This window comes from Eumetopias jubatus, unplaced genomic scaffold, assembly GCF_037043125.1.
Source record: "Eumetopias jubatus isolate StellerSeaLion01/CBP00866 unplaced genomic scaffold, mEumJub1_p1.0 scaffold_9, whole genome shotgun sequence".
NCBI lineage: Eukaryota > Metazoa > Chordata > Mammalia > Carnivora > Otariidae > Eumetopias > Eumetopias jubatus.
In genome coordinates, this window is record NW_028274815.1 from 44,906,483 (window position 1) to 44,923,373 (window position 16,891).

The following is a 16,891-nucleotide window of genomic DNA, read 5'->3' on the forward strand; positions in this document are numbered from 1 at the left end:
GATGGGTTGTGGGATTGAAGAACAGTGAGAAATTAAAATTAGGTAATGGGAGGTGAGCAAAAAGGGGCTAGTTGGAGAGTTGTTTTAAGAAACTGTTGCTGAATGACATATGTTAGTAAGAATCACAATCAAACATCTACAGGATGTTATCCCTCTTGGAAGTTCTCTGGCATTGTGTAAGACAGGTACCTCTTGGCTGGCGACTTTAGTGTATTCTAAGTTAGCTGAGGAGAGTCTCCCAATATTATAAAAGTGTGGTCCTCACTTCACCTCTGCCCACCTTTTTGGGGAACAAATGTTTAGTCCCCCCCATGCCTCCAAGAGAAAAAAGATTCTTAATTTATTAACTCCACAAAGTGAAAACAAGCTGGATGTCTCAACAGTAAATCTTATAATAGGATGTGTTTAATTAGTGGCCTTACATTTTACATTATGTGTGTAAAATGTTTTAAAAATTATTTTTCCAGATAAAAATATGCCAACTGAGGCCCCATATTTAGGATCAAAAATAAAACTTACACCCAATTAAATTATACTCTGTACCTCTGCTAATCTCAATGAATAAAATTAGAAGATCACAATCCATGCTTACTTATTGTTCTCTGTTCTGCTTTGCTACTTAAATATGGTTTATGCTAACATGGTCATTTGTTTTTCATAGGTGATAAATCTCACAGAAACACTTGCTAGTGCTTTTCAGATATTTTCATATTTCGACATGGTGGGATAAGATACCTTTCAATCAGTAGCAATGTATTTCCTTATAGAAAGTGCACACAAAACACTCCTCACAGGTGTTGGGGATCTTCTATACTCAGCCCCCCAATTAGAATCATCTAGCTGAGTTCTTCCTTTACTTAAGCATTTGTGTAAGACAGATGAAAAAAGCATGTGAACAGTATCATGAAAGCTGCTATTTTTTTTCCCCCCGCTTTGGGATATACTCACAAAGTTAGCAATACCAGGTCTGGGATCTATGACGTATTATAGCTCTTGCCACATTGAGTACCTATTCCACATTTGCTTTCATTTATTCAACAAGTATTCATGAGGTCCAGCTATGTGGCAGGCCCTGCTCCAGACACTAAAGATACAGAGAGAAACCTGCTAGGTGAACACGTAGCATCAATCCTTGCCCTCATGGATTAAACACTTTAGGGAAGATACAAACATATTAAACAAATTAAAAATAGAATTTGTCATATGGTACTATTTCTGTAAGAACAAAATAAGTAGATTAATGTGACTGGGAAGTGGCAGGGATGTTATTTTATATTTAATGGCCACAGAAGGACTCAATGATGAGGAAATACTAAAGCAGAGAACAGAAAAAGTGGGAATAAACCCTGAATATGAACAGGGATGGACATTTCAGGTAAGGAGACAAGACAGCTGAATTGTCCTAAAGGAGAGGAGAGGTCAGGATCAAGGAATGTCAGGCCAGTGTGGCTGGGACCTTTGAGAAAAGGAATAAGAGAAAGGGCACTTCAGAGAGTTGAGGGCAATGGATCACGTGGGGCTTTGTAAGGCTTTTTATTTGGCTTTTATTCAAGAAAAAGAGAAAGCCACTGGAAGCTTCTCAACCAAAATGATATAAACTAAGTAACATATTGAAAAGAACACTCTTGGCTACACGCTGTAGGAGAGCAGGAGTGGAAGCAAGGGAGTCAGGTAGGACGCCACTTTTAGGATCTAGTCAATAGACGACAGTGTTTCAACCAGAGAGGTGGCAGTGCCTACCCATATTATTTTTACAGAAATATCATATTGAAGGGCTTTAGAACAGGCCTCCCCAAAATGGGCCACTTTGGCATGCAGATTATTTTAAGCTAAAGACAATAAAGGTCCAAAAGATTCAGGAAGAGAAATTTTCCTGAAAGAAAAAGAAATTTTTCTTTTAAGATTTTATTTATTTGACACACATGGAGGGGTGGGGTAGAAAGAGAGAGAGAGAACAAGCAGGGGGAGCTGCAGGCAGAGGGAGAAGCAGACTCCCCACTAAACAGGGAGCCCGATGTGGGGCTCGATCCCAGGACCCTGAGATCATGACCTGAGCAGAAGGCAGACGCGTAACGGACTGAGCCACCCAGGTGCCCCAAGGAGGAGCTTTTTAACCTTCCTTTAATTGCCTCTAAAAATTGAGAGAGAGGGCCTGGTCCAGAAGAGAGCTATTACCAGGGATAACCACAGGAAGTCTAGGCCAGGTGCGGGAAACTTCCAGGAGCTGTGCAGAACCTGTTGCTTAAATTCCTCCCTGCATCCCTAGCATGACAAACATTTGTGTACCAAACATTTGCTCTGCCCATCTTCCTGTGAATTATTTTTCTTCCCTTTGAAGCCCCAGACCCTTTACCCTTTCTCCTTAACTTAGGATGGCATATCAGCTCCAATTGCCTGTCTTGGAGACTCGCATACATATGAAATTAAATTTGTTTTCGCTGTTAATCTGTCTTATGTCAATTTAATTAATAACTAAAAGAACCTAGAAGGGAAAAAGGGAACATTTTCCTGCTCCTACAATATACTGAAGTATCATATAGAGAAGTGTACACATCACAAACGTATAGCTTGATAAATTTTCACAAACTAAACATCTGGAAACTCCTTCACAACCCCTTCCAGTCATGAACCTTCAAAGGCAACCTGATTTCTAATAGCATAGGTTAGTTTTGCCTGGTTTTGTCCTTTATATAAATAAAATCACAGATTATGTACTTATGCATCTGGCTTCTTTCAACATTATATTTTGTGAGATTCAATCATAGTGTTACTGTAGATGTATTACTTCATTCTCATTGCTACATAAATGCCAAGTGTGAGTACGTCACATTTTGCATATAAATTCTGGATATATTTCGAAAGCAGAGCCAACAGAGTTTGAAGACAGAAGGGATGTGGGGTATTAGAAGAATGGAATATAACTCTGAATATGATCTGAGAAATTGGAACTAAAATAAAGAAAACTGGGGAAGAGCAGGTTTGGGGGGAAAAATCTTGCATTTGGTTTTGAGCATATTAAGCTTAAGATGTCTATTAGTTATCCCAACAGAGTCTCTAGTAAACTATTGAAGATATGAACCTGTAGTTCTGGGGGAGACATATAGGCCAAAGATGTAAATAGGAGAGTTGGTGTGTACAGCTGGTACATAAAGCCATGTGATCAGATCAGTTACCTGGGGAGTGAGTTAACTAGAAAAGCCTGTGTGGTCGTGACCTTTCTGGAACACTACAGCCCTTAAGGTTGAGGGGATAAATCGACTTTAACTTAGAGGCATTTGAATATCTAGGTCTTTAACTAAGAACCAGCCTATGGAATATAAACATTTAGAATCATAAAGCTAGCTCCAGTTTTGTTTAAGTGTATTTTTCTTAGACTCAGCCACTGGAAGGAGGAGGACACAGGGACATGGAGGTGCTACCATCAGTCAGCAGGCACACAGTTTGCTAAGTGACATTCCTGTCCACATAAACGCCGATCTATTCCTTTCACTTACTTCAATATGTGCAGAAGAAAAATTGCATCTCCACTTTAATGTAATCATAGAGCTAAAATACAGTTGCTTAACATTATTAGAACTTTAAAATGTTTCTTTTTGACAATAGCTGCCATTAAATGTACAAAGGCTCAATAAATGTTGAAAAAATAATTCCATATACAATTCATGAGTATTTAGTGACTACTGTATGAGTTTCACTGTTATAGATCTGTAAAAGTTAAAAAATCATCATCTGTACAATCTGGTTTGGAGAATAAACAAATTATATTAAATGTATCAAGAAAAGCTTCTGTGTGTGTATGTGTGTGTTAGGTAGGGGCAGGGAGATAGTTGCTCTTATCTGGAGAAGTGGCCTATCTCTTGGGACTGTAATCACAAAATCACAAGTAAAATGGTAAATCCTAAAAAGGCTGAAGGTAGAAATCATGCTCTCCTGTGTCCATCACAGGACAGTTCATTATCTCTAAGAGGGTGCTTGGGCTCCATACTGCTGTCCATCTGTTTGCAGGTTAGAAAGCAAGGGACTTGGACCAGGTGACTATAAAGTTGAGGCTTTTTTTTTTTTTTTGTAATTACTATGTGAATGGCTCAAATTTTGGAAAGTCTTTTTGTTTTCCTCCTAGTGTTATCTTGCTATTCTCCCTTTGTGCTTAATTCACTGTGAGAAAGAAAAAAGAAAGAAAAGAAGGAAAGAAGGAAGGGAGGGAGGGAAGGATGGAGGAAAGAAGGAAAAAGGTTGCTTATGGTTGGTAGAGGAAAAAATGGAGGGAGACAGCAGAGTGGTAAGAGTATAGGGAGTGAGGTCCTATAGACAACCATGATAAGGACAGCAATCATCAAATTTAAAAAAAGGAGGGGGGCACACAATCCATCTCTTGCTTCAACCGTGTTTGCACTGAACAGACCCAGGGACACCCCTTCTCCCAGCCTCCAGCCACCCTCCAACCTCTTTTCCCATCTCAACCTTTGGAACTATCTTCTCAGCCATCCTCCACCTTGGGGACCAGCCAACACCATATTTTGAGCTTATCTCCTTGTCAATTACCATGAGCTTCCAGATTCATCAGAATTATTCCAGAGATGGAAACTGCCATCAACCACATGGTTAACAGGCATCTGCGAGCCTCCTGCACCCACCTCTTTCTGGGCTTCAACCACCATGATGTGGCTGTAGAAGGTGTGGGCCACTTTGAGGGAGAGCACCCAGCATCTCTGGAAGATGGAAAACCAGTGACGGCAGCCCACCATCTTCCAGGACATGCAGAAGCCGTGGCATAAACCGTGGAAGCCAACATGGATCTAGAGAAGAACCTGAACCAGGTCCTTTGGCTCTGCATGCCCTGGGTTCTGCCTGTGTAGACTCCCCCACTATATGGAGAAGCACTTCCTAGATAAGGAGGGGAAGCTCATTAAGAAGATGATAACCATCTGACTCACCTCTGCAGGCTGGCTTACCCTAGTCTAGGCTGGGCAAAGATGTCTCTGAAAGGCTCACCCGCAAGTAGGACTGGGAGGCTTAGAGGGGCCCCTCTGGGGGGGGGGCCTCAGGCCCTCCGCCTGAGCCTCTCCCTGTAGCCACCAGGCAGCTTTTTAACCACCCTGGAGCTCTTACCTGAGCTGTGGATCAAATGGAAACAATAAAGCTCTTTGCAAGGAAGGTGGCGGGGAGAGGGGGGGTGGGGGGGAGATATAAGTGAAATTTAGGAGGTAAGAGGATAAGCTATTCGTCACACTCAGGCTTCTCCTGCAGGGCTTAATAGAAGGAATGCAACAGGATTACAAGATTATGTGTGATGAGTTGCGAAGTATAAAGAACAAAATCCATACAAGTGCTGAGAAAAGAGATAAAAATTAGGGACGTGTGAGAGGAGTTTCTGGAAAAGGTGAATTTAAGAGAAGCCCTGCAATCTTACTCCCAGCAGAGGTTTCACTGCAGTTAACCGGACACACCGGTAAAAGGCCCCCAGCCTGGGAATATGTGGCTAATTTTTCCTGCAATTGGCTGAGTCACAAAGGTCATATGACTAAATCAAAGTAACTAGAAAGCTCTGTGAGACTCAGATTCTGTCACTGGCCTCCATTGGCACAGGGTTGCCAGCCCAAGGCAGCCCAGTGGTTTCCTTCAGCATCTCTTTCTTCCCTCAGCATATTAAAGAACTTCCCTCAGCGCGCACACAGGGACCAAAATGTCAAGATTAATTCCAGAAATTCAACAGACAACGCCAGTTGACAGTTGACTTGAAATCGCAAATTACTCAACACAATAGCAGACAATTAGGGGAATCAACTAGAAAAGAGGGAAGGAAACTGGCAGAAGAGAGAAAGACTAACCCTTTGAAGATCGGAGGAAGACAAAATACAGCAGTTAGGACAGGGGTGATGTGGGATGGGCAGGAATGGCGGTGAGGGCAAAGCCAGGTTTGCTAGAACTAAAAACCTACTGCCAGTAGACCACCAATCCCTTCCCTTCCTTGCAAATGAGTGTGCATTTTTTCCTGCCAGGCCCCAAACTGGTGTGTAGTTGAGCTTCTGCCTCTCAACAGCTGCTGCATTTTACCCTCGAGGTAGTTGCCTTTCATTGTTAGGCAAAGTGATTCTTATGTAGAGAATGAACAATTAAGGACTTAGGCATCCTGCCCGTGAAGGAGGACAGCCAGTATCACCACACGGCAATTGTGGGGGAAGAGAAGACATTTTCTGGGCTGCAAAAATCAATAAAGAAAGAAAATCTTCTAGCTGAGAGTACATTTAAAGGAAGGCATGCAACAGGGAGTTAAGCGAGCTAACCTCTTTGAAAAGTTCCTTGTTAATTTTTCTTTTACACATAAAATTAAGTGTAGAAAATTATTTTTAACATATCCTAAGAACATTTAGAAATCTGGCAAGCAGCTAATGCTGAACACTGACTTGAATGCCACTAAACTAGAAAATAATTTATTATCTCACTTCCAGCACTACAAATCCCAAGGAAATTAAATTCCTTTTAAATTAAACAGAGGAATTTTAAAAGGAAAAGGATTTGGTGACATAGTTCTAATTAATTTTAGGTTCCCATTAAAATAATAGTGTAAACAATAAATAAGAGAAAGTCTTTTGTGTTCTTATTGTACGATTTAAATTATTTAAATTGGGTCTTCTGACTCCACTGGATGTCATAAATTTGGGAATGTATCATTTCAGACTAAATAATGTCTGTTTTGCCTTGAAATGTAGCCTTTTCAGAATTGTTACTGATGCCATGCAGGCAGGGACATGCGTGCTGGGACATGCGTGCGTGGACACATACACACACTCTCTCACACTTGTCCAAGTTTCCTTAAATTTGAATTCTGTGGAAGCCTGCTTCCTTTCATTCTTTCTTTGCTTAGGTACAATTCAGATACTTTTACACACCGAAAGCCCTTTTAGATCTTCCAAAAGGTGAAATATAAAAATCAATTACATCGCCTTTAAGAAACCATTAATTAGTGTCACCAGATATGAGCATTTCTTTTATTGCTTTTGGCAAACGTAATGTATACTAAAGCTGCTAGGACCCATCCCTGTTATTTTTCCTCTGTTTAAAAATTGTTTTACAAGTCATTGCTTGAAAAAAGAGAAAATACTACCTTCCAGTGTTCTCTCCTGCGTTGCCTGAACCTATATGTTGAATGCTGTATTATAGGTATGTATACAAATACAAACTTAAATGTGGGCAAGTATAAGTTGCATGAATTTATGAAACAAAAAGACACTTCTTGAGTTAATACTAAGTGCAGCAATTTAAAATAATTCATATTAGATAGCATTATCTCCCCATCTGAACTAGGCGAAGGGCTTGCCTGGGCACATGTCTTAACCTCCTCAGTCCCTTTAAGGAACCAAACCAGACCAGCCATATCTAACCTGGGTTCCAAAAATGAGAGTTCACAGGAAGCCCATGAAACCCTGAAATTGTACTCAATGTGTTTGAATGTGTGTTGTGGTTTCCTACGTTTGTGTGAAAAAGACAGTCCTTAGGGCTTATCCGTACCTCAGAGGGATTTGTATTCCCCATGTAAGATTTCAAAAACTGCTGAGATTCTCCAAGTTTCCTTGAAATCTCCCAAGTTTATCAGATGTCTAAGAGTCAAACTGATCCATCAGGTCAATGTGAACTTTGAAACTCATCGTTCAACTGCTCTTCTCTGAGTGACCACCATCTGGTTATTTCCAATACCCGACAATAAAGCCATGATGATAATGAGTAGCATGGACACTACAAGAAAGTCCAACATATTAAGAGTGTCTGCCACATACATAAAAAGCCCATCTCAATTTCTGTCTTTCCACCTTGGTTTATACAGGGAAGGGAAGAAGAAAATATCGAAGTTATAGTTAATGAAGGCAGGACAGGAGAATGAAACATGCCCATTTGCCCATCTGTTCCTTTTATATTCTAGTCAGGCATTACATTTGTCTCGGGTCATCCCCACTTTCCCTGGACACCTGCCACCACGTTCAGTCCTGCCTTCACTCCCCTCCCTGACAGAAAAAGCTAAGGGAGATGAGCCCTTGTGAAATTCCTACAGCCAGTCACCCTTAAATACTCCAGGAGGCTTCAGTTGACTGTTCTGGGTGTCAAAATTGTTTGAGAGGTTTTTGATGTGGGAAACAAAGTCAGAAGAAAAATTATTAAATTTCCTTATTACCTAGAGCCCACTGACAAGTCCTTGAAACAGGCAGAGTGACATTCCTCTAGGGACTCAACTGCCTCAATGTTAATACTTTGCTAAGGCAAAAGGCAATCTTAGCCCAACCCCAGGACCCTGTAAGTCTACTTTAAATATAAAAATTCCTTTGGAGGGCGCCTGGGTGGCTCAGATGGTTAAGCGTCTGCCTTCAGCTCAGGTCATGATCCCAGGGTCCTGGGATCGAGTCCCACATCAGGCTCCCTGCTCCTTGGGAGCCTGCTTCTCCCTCTGCTTCTCTCTCTCTCTCTCTCTGTCTCTCATGAATAAATAAATAAAATTAAAAAATAAAAAAAATAAAAAAAAAATTCCTTTGGAAACTTCCTTTATCTCTAACACCCTCATGATACATGTTGGTAATCATCCCCCAAGCACATGACCCACCGATACACATCTGAAGGATCTCATGACTAAGGTTTTATTAGACGGTAATAAATGACCTTTTCCCAACAACAGCTAGCCCTCTCAAGGTCCTGGAAACCTTGCTTCCAAAATTCCTTAGAGACTTACCTCCTCCCAACTTGAAAGTATATAATGGGCCACTCCTCATGACCCCAGGGCAGCTCTTCCTGCCCACGGGTCCTGACCCTGTGCTTTAATAAAATCACTTTTTTGCACCAAAGATGTCTCAAGAATTCATTCTTGGCCATCGGCTTCGAACCCTAATAACGTCTTTCCTACATCAGTTTTCATCCCAAAAGACAGCACCAACCTCAAGATTTTTTTCCCATTGAAAGTATCTTTGAAATTGCAATTCAATCAAATAGAAACATTATATATTTTCACATTTAATATCTGTTTCTCTCACATTTCAAAATGTGGTTTATGAGTACAGTGATGTTACTTACCTTCTTTCTAAAGGGAATGCTGTATCCCTTGGTCTCAGGAGACTTCCAGGGGCAATGACGATTTAATGACCAATGGCCAGACCCATTTCACTCAGCACATACCAGCATGCACACAAAGTAGGTCATTTGCCATTTCTAAATGCCTAGCTTGGCACATCAGCCTGACCCTTGGATGGAATTAATTGATTTTTCTAACCAAAGGAATGGCCCTCTAACTTAGGGCCAATCCCCTAAAACACGAATTGGCAAAATATGTATGGCTTATGGGCCAAATCCTTCCTGCCACTGGTTTTTATAGTGCCCACAAGCTAGGAATTTTTTTCGTTTTTAAAATGGTTGTTGAATAAGTACCTACATAATAACCTTGATTTTTTCCTCTTAGCCCACAAACCTTAAATTATTTCTGGCTCTTCAAAGAAAAACAAATATTCCTACCCCTTGTCTGAGAGATAGAAATCACAGTAAAAGAGAGAAAAGGAGAAAAAGAGAGAGAGGTACAAGAAAATAAATTTATTCTAATTTACATATCAATATAGAAACAGACATCTTAAATAAAATATTAACAAGTAAAATGTCTCAAAGTATTTAAAAATATATATTCATCATGACCAAGTAGGTTTTACTCCCCCTAGGAATTCAAATATGGTTCAACATCAGACCTTTAGCAATGTAATTACCATACTAAGGGATTAAATGAGAAAAACTAGAAGCAGGCAGAAAAAGCACCTAATGATATAATGGAATATAAAACTGATGAATATGACTCTAATGTGAACAATGAGACACAACTGTTTGATTTACACAGATCTGGTGATCACATAGCATTTGGTTTACCTGGGTTTTTAAAAAAATCATCTTTTATTTTTGTCTTTTGTGCTAGCAAAACAAGCACAAAAACAAATTAGTTTATGACTTGTAGACTTTAGCTACCTGGAGATTTCCTCTTTGCAAATATCTATCTTCATTTTTGTTATGTTTCTGCCAACTCATTTGGAGTAGTATTATGGGTTAGAAATGAGGTCATAAATTTAATTTTTCCCTTGATATGGGAAAAATCAGTTTGGCATCAGAAAAGTCATTAAATAAAAGAAGGTCTGATTCCCATACTTCTTTTTTTTTCAGCTTTATTGAGTAGAATTGACAAATAAAATTAGAAGTATTTAAAGCATACGTCATGGTGATTTGACATATCTATCTATACATTGTAAAGGGATTCCCACTAGTCAATCATTTCACATATTTATCTTTTTTTTTTTTTTGGTAAGAACATTTAAGTTATACTCTCTCAGCAAATTTCAGTCATATAGTGTTGTTGACTACAGTCACCATGTTTTACATTAGATCCTTAGACCTTATCTATTTTATAGCTGCAAGTTTGTACCCTTATACCAACCTCTCCCTATTACTCCCACTACACATACTTCTTTTTGGGAAACTGGGTCTTAATTACACATTTCATGCTCACCCCTTACGTGTTCTGCACAGACAAGAAGCAGCCTCTCTCCTGGACCCAGAATGGTGTAATGATTAAGTGAGGGGCCCTGGAAGCACACTGCCTGCTTCAGAATCCTTTTACTAGAAAGCTTTAAACTATGACCTGTATGGGCGCCTGGGTGGCTCAGTTGGTTAAACGACTGCCTTCGGCTCAGGTCATGATCCTGGAGTCCCTGGATTGAGTCCCACATCGGGCTCCCTGCTCGGCAGGGAGTCTGCTTCTCCCTCTGACCCTCTTCCCTCTTGTGCTCTCTATCTCTCATTCTCTCTCTCTCAAATAAATAAATAAAATCTTATAAAAAAAAAAAAAAAAAACTATGACCTGTAAGTCACTCTGCTCCTATAAGCTCTACTTTTCCCTTTTATGAACCACGGGTAATGACACTACCTTACTCATAATGTGGTAGGGAATACAAATGAATGTGTGTATGCATATAAATACGTATGTACATATGTGATATACATGCATGCGTGCACACACACATACACACACAAATTCCCTGGTGTAGGAGAAGAGCTCAGTAAATACTGGCTATTCTTATAGTAGATAAATCATTCAGTTCTTGACAGACTGCCTTTATTGTAGACCATTTTCTAGGTAGGGGCCCATGAGGCACAGATATATAGTAAGTAGTTTATGGTTTGAGATTCTTATGAATTCCATTCTAGGATTAAGATAAATTCCCTTCCCATCAACTGGTTTGTGTGTGGCTGGAGTGTCTGCAACAAAGCTCTGGGTGGAAGGCTGGCACTGGCTGCAGGACATATTTTACCCCAGCTGATGCCCAAGCAGGTCTCGCATATGTAAATAAGTCAGGACAACCTGCATAAATCAAGTTGTGAACTAGTTCCAAGGGAACGTTTTCATTATTTGTAAAAGGCCACTCACAGAATAGGCTCTTAGGTTTTCATAAAGAAACAATTAGAAACTGTAGCAATGTGACTGGGCTCTTTAACAAACTCCATGAGGCTTTGGCTCAAATAACTAAAAGAATTGGAGATTAAGCTAATTCTTTTATCTCCTAGGCTACATAATGAGGAAATATATTATCTGCAGCAGAGAAGGACAGCCATCTGTCCTCAATTAAAAAATATATAATATAACTACAGAAATGTGATGTCATTGTTTCATTGTTTTTGAAATATGAGTAACAAACTGGTGAAAGATAAGATATTCAGTTGGAATTTTAGAATTATTTTATCATATATGGATTTAAATTCCTGGATATACAGACTCTATTCCAACTGACCTGATGATGGTTCCTAGTTGTCTGAGTGATTGTCTTTTTAGTTATATAGTGGGTTTTTCCTGGACTATTATGTATTAGTCTTAGTATTTCAAAATACATACATTTGGGCAGCCTTTAGTTATAATGAAGATAACTGTTACCATGGTAATTTTTTTGGTGGTGCCCAGACATCCTCATGACAAGAAGAATCATACAGTACCTTTCCATTTTTGTATCCTGGTCATTCGTGATTTATTTTTTAAAAAATTGCCAAACCTTAACCAATTAGCAGAATTTGTTGTTAGGTACTCAACTCAGACATATACACACAAAATAAAGTAAAACAAAAACCCTCCCTCACCCTTAAGAAACCTACTGTATAACAAGAACCCTTCTAACTGTTCCACCAGGGATGTGACTGGGTAGAGAGGCCAGTGGTGGCAGGTAAGCAAATTTTAAGTATTTGAGGATTCCTTTTGAAATTCCAGTTAAATGAAAGTTTATTGGCCTTCATTAGCCTATGCCTGAACACCTCTCTTCCTGCTCAGACTTTCTGGTTTTTATCCAAAGCTGCAGCAGCTCATAGGACAGGAATATAATTGCATGACTCTTGCCTATTTATAACTAATGAGTGACTCCCAGCATAAACATTTTGATGACTTTTCTCTTACTCATACCCTTACCAATGTTTGAGAGTATTTTGAGTTAAGAGTTCAAGTACTTCCTAATTCTCAGGTAGAAGGAGAATTTATGAGATTTACCTAGCAAATTTAGAAACTTCCCCAAGAAATAAAGGTCTCATTACCATTCTAGAGTGGCATAGGACTGGTGGTGGAAATGATGGTGATGGGAGCTATGAGAGGTATGGGACACCAAGCAAGAAACTCAAAGGTAAAGATAAAGAACAACAGAAAATGATCTCTGTTTGTTTTTAAAATATTAAAAAGTCCCACAATTCCTATGTTCCACATGCCTTCTGCCTTACTATTGTACCTTCATGGGCTTCAGTTTTCATTTTTAAAAATGCTAGAACTTATTTGAGTTCCTCCAAAGTTCCCATACTCTCATCCTTTTCTCCCATACCCTTTAACTGTAGCTTCTTGAGAAACACGAACACCAATGGTGAGACATATTTTAAATAAATCATTACATATGGCAGCATGGCTGAAAGAAACATTTTTAAGTAGAGATCAAATAAAAAATTGAAACAGACGTTAACAGGCTGCATCCTCTACAACCACAACACCATACAAATGCAGAATCTTTAAAACAGAATATAAAAAGATCAGGGCTTTAGCTGCTTCTAGCAGAACTACTTCCTAAACTGTCATTCATGCCTTGTTGACTATACCAAATGGCAGAAACGCAGCACTGTTCATCCGTCAGCAGCTGCTGCCATTGTTAAGTCTTTCCGATGAGCATTACCCCCTTCCCAAGAAGTGCTCCAACTACATGAGCTCAGCACTATTAAAGATGTAGTCCCATTACAAATGGATGGCTTTAAAATATTCATTGATAGACATCACCTCTAATGTTCTTGATGCAAGCTGAATTACAGGAATAATTCATCTTTTAAAATTATAAATGTCCAAGGTAAGAGGAAATGTTTCCCCATGCTAATAAAGCTTAGGAATCTATCCCTTTGCTGGTAAGCAGAATGGAAATGAAGGAGAGAATAAGACTCAAAATACCTGATACTGTGCCAGAGACTTTACATAAATTGTGTAAAATACCAGTATCAGGTATTTTCATTTGGTGCATTCCAAAAAAATAATCTAATGGTGCTATTGTGTGGATATTTAATGATTTAATATATAATTTTTAGTTCACTCTTATTACCTTGTTTGCTCATAACCAAGCCTTTTTCTCAGAGTCATTTCCCAAAGCTTTCTTAAAAATGAATGGTTTCTTCAGGGGAGCCTGGGTGGTTCATTTGGTTAACCATCCAATTCTTGATTTCAGCTCAGGTCATGATCTCAGGGACTTGAAATCGAGCCCTGCATGAGGCTCCATGCTGTGTATGGACGCTGCTTAAGAGTCTCTCCCGCTCCCTTTGCCCCTCCCCCCTCCCCCCCACCTGCTTGTGCATGCCCTCTCTCTCTCAAAAAGAAAAAAAAGAAAAAAAAAATCGTGTCTTCAACCAATACTATTCACATGTGATTGTCCAGGGAGTTGTCATGTTTCTCTGTACTCTATCCCTGGCACACATGACTAGAAGAAAGGTGTCACATTACCGACTACTACATCAGAAAACAAACAAACAAAAAATAAAAAACAACAAACAAACAAACAAACAAAAACACTTCCAAACTCAGGGACTTACAACAACCATTTATTATTTGCCATGAGTTGGCAGCAGGGAGTCCTTTGAACTGGCCCTTATGAGCACATTCAACTACAAGGTCAGCTGGGCTAGAAGGTTAAAAATGCCATTACTCACATTTAGTAATTGGCACTGGCTCTTGCCTAGGGGTTAGGATCAGCTATGATGGCTGCACTTCTTACTCTATTTAGTTTTTTACCATGGGATCTTCATGCCCTAGTTCTCTTGGGTTAGCATTACGACAGGACAGAATCAAAAGCTACAAAACTTCTTGAGACATGGATGCAAAACTCACTCTGTCATTTATGCCACAATCTGTTAGTCAAAGCAACTCATAGGTAAGCCCAGATTCAAGGGGTAGAGAAAAAGATTCCACCTCTATCTGCTCTCGATGAGAGGAGCAGTGGAAACACACTGCAATGGAGCATGTGAGGACTTGTGGTGGCCATCTTTTGAAAACAATGTACCATAAAGGGTTGAAGCTTTACCCATGATGCTCTTTACTACAGGGGTTCAGATTCTAACCTAACTCATACTAAGAAGTGAATTGACTCTGGCTTTCTCTGGTTGAAACACAGATTGGACTGGTATCCATCTACTGCTTTACAGACAAAAAAACAAACCCTTGTTAACCATAACCATCGTTATCAGCATGAAAAAAGTTTGGCACACAGGAAGGGGCAGAGCTGAGATACATAGAGAAACTCATGACATTTCAGTCCTTGTTTCCATCTTTCCCTGAGGCTTCTCAGTGGGTGCCTTAAGATACTCCTTATCCATAAGATACCTGCCCCTCTTGCTTAAGCTAATTTGAGCTAAAAGTCTTAACTCACACAGATGTATGTATGTATGTGTGTTTTTATGATCATTATATTCATGTGGTTTTCAATTTATGCTTTGGTGCTGTTGACTACAGTTTTTCTAATTTTCATGGCTGTTTCCACATTACTGGATGCTTTTTTAAAATGTTCCACTTTACTTTCTGGAAGTAAAGGGACTTGGAAGGCTTATGGGAAATAAAATTATAAACAAGCAAGCGCTAAACCTACCTAATCCCAGAGTGAGATAAAATTCCTACAGAGTGAAATGAAGTTCCTAAAATAGTACTTTATGTTTGATAGGCCAATGAAAAATGTTACATTTAGATTTTTGAACATTTAAAAAAAATTCATTCTAGTATTACTGACAGCCTACAAGAGTCAAGCATGGTACTATTTATTTGGTATGTAAAAATGAACAAATACTCCCTGTCCTCATGATGCTTACAATCAAGGCAAGGAGATAGGTATAAGCATCAAAAAATTACTTGCCAGGGGTGCCTGGGTGGCTCAGTTGTTAACCGTCTGCCTTCAGCTCAGGTCATGATCCCAGGGTCCTGGGATCAAGCCCAGCATTGGGCTCCCTGCTCAGCAGGAAGCCTGCTTCTCCTTCTCCCACTCCCCCTGCTTGTGTTCCCTCTCTCACTGTGTCTCTCTCTGTTAAATAAATAAATAAAATCTTTAAAAAAATTACTTGCCAAAACAAAAAATTACTTGCCAAAAAATTACTATGCAGCCGGTTGTTATAGCCTATAAGATCCACTTTCTACTTCCTGCAGCAGGTTGGTATGGCCCATAAGATCCATTTTCTTCCTTCCTTTGAGAGAATATTACCTGGATATATGGCCAACCAGCCAGTGACTTCATTTCTCAGCCTCTCTTGTCATTAGTGTAACCCTGTGATTAGGTTCTGAACAATGGGATATGAGTGGCAGTGATATATGCTCCTAAGACTAATGGGTCTGTGTTCTCCTGGCTACTGTACCTCATTCTACTGGTGAAAGATGGTAAAAGGTGCGCCTGGGTGGCTCAGATGGTTGAGCTTCTGCGTTTGGCTCAGGCCTTGATCTCAGAGTCCTGGGATCAAGCCCCACATCAGGCTCCCAGCTCAGCGGGCATTCTGCTTCTCCTGATCCCTCTGTCTCTCCCCCTGCTTGTGCTCTCTCTCTCTCTCTCTCTCAAGTGAATAAATAGAATCTTAATAAAAGAAAAAAGAAAGATGGTAAAAAAAAAAAATGGAGCCTTGGACCAATAAGTATAAGCCACATGCCAAGGATGGCAGAGCTATCTACCAGATCTCGACCACTCATCCACCTCTGGACTGTTACTTGAGACAAAAAGAATCTATCTTGCTGGCTTGTTTAGGGCACTGAATTTTTGCATCTTTTTGTTACAGCAACTACACACACACACACACACACACACACACACACACACACACACTACATTGATAGGAATTAACAAATAACTAGCTGTGGAATGGAGACATTTGAGGTTTGATTCTTTGGGAAAGGGATTTAGGGTATAATGGGACCTGGCAAATGTAGGTTCTTTAACACCAAACTAATTAAGGTTCCTACCTTTTCCTTTTGAATCCCCAGGGCTTAGCTGAGCATCTGATATCTTGTAGGTAGTTATTAAATATTAGTGAAAGGAAAGAAGGAAGTTAAGCCAGGGAGGAAAGGAGAATGGACAGAAGGAAAGAAAAACAGATAGAAATGAATCCAGTATCTCATACTATAGCAAGGTCTTCTCTGACCCCACCCTACTGCCACCATGAAAAAAATTAATAATAATAATAATTACTAACTTAGGCAAAAGCTCACTGTAACACAAAACATGAAATTGTTACCTCTTCTAATGTAAGATTTTTGTAAGGATGTGATCATGTTCATAAAACTTTTTTTTCATAAAAGTCTTATACATAATTAGTTTATGTAAAAAAAAGCTCAAAGAGAATTCTGTTTGGAAGA

The 16,891-nt window shown here is 39.6% G+C and overlaps 1 protein-coding gene across 6 annotated transcripts in view; it reads right to left on the bottom strand.

Moving 5' to 3' along the window:
- Positions 1-16,891, bottom strand: part of CTNNA2 (catenin alpha 2) — a 944,211-nt gene that overhangs the window by 804,265 nt on the left and 123,055 nt on the right. The window lies entirely within an intron of this gene.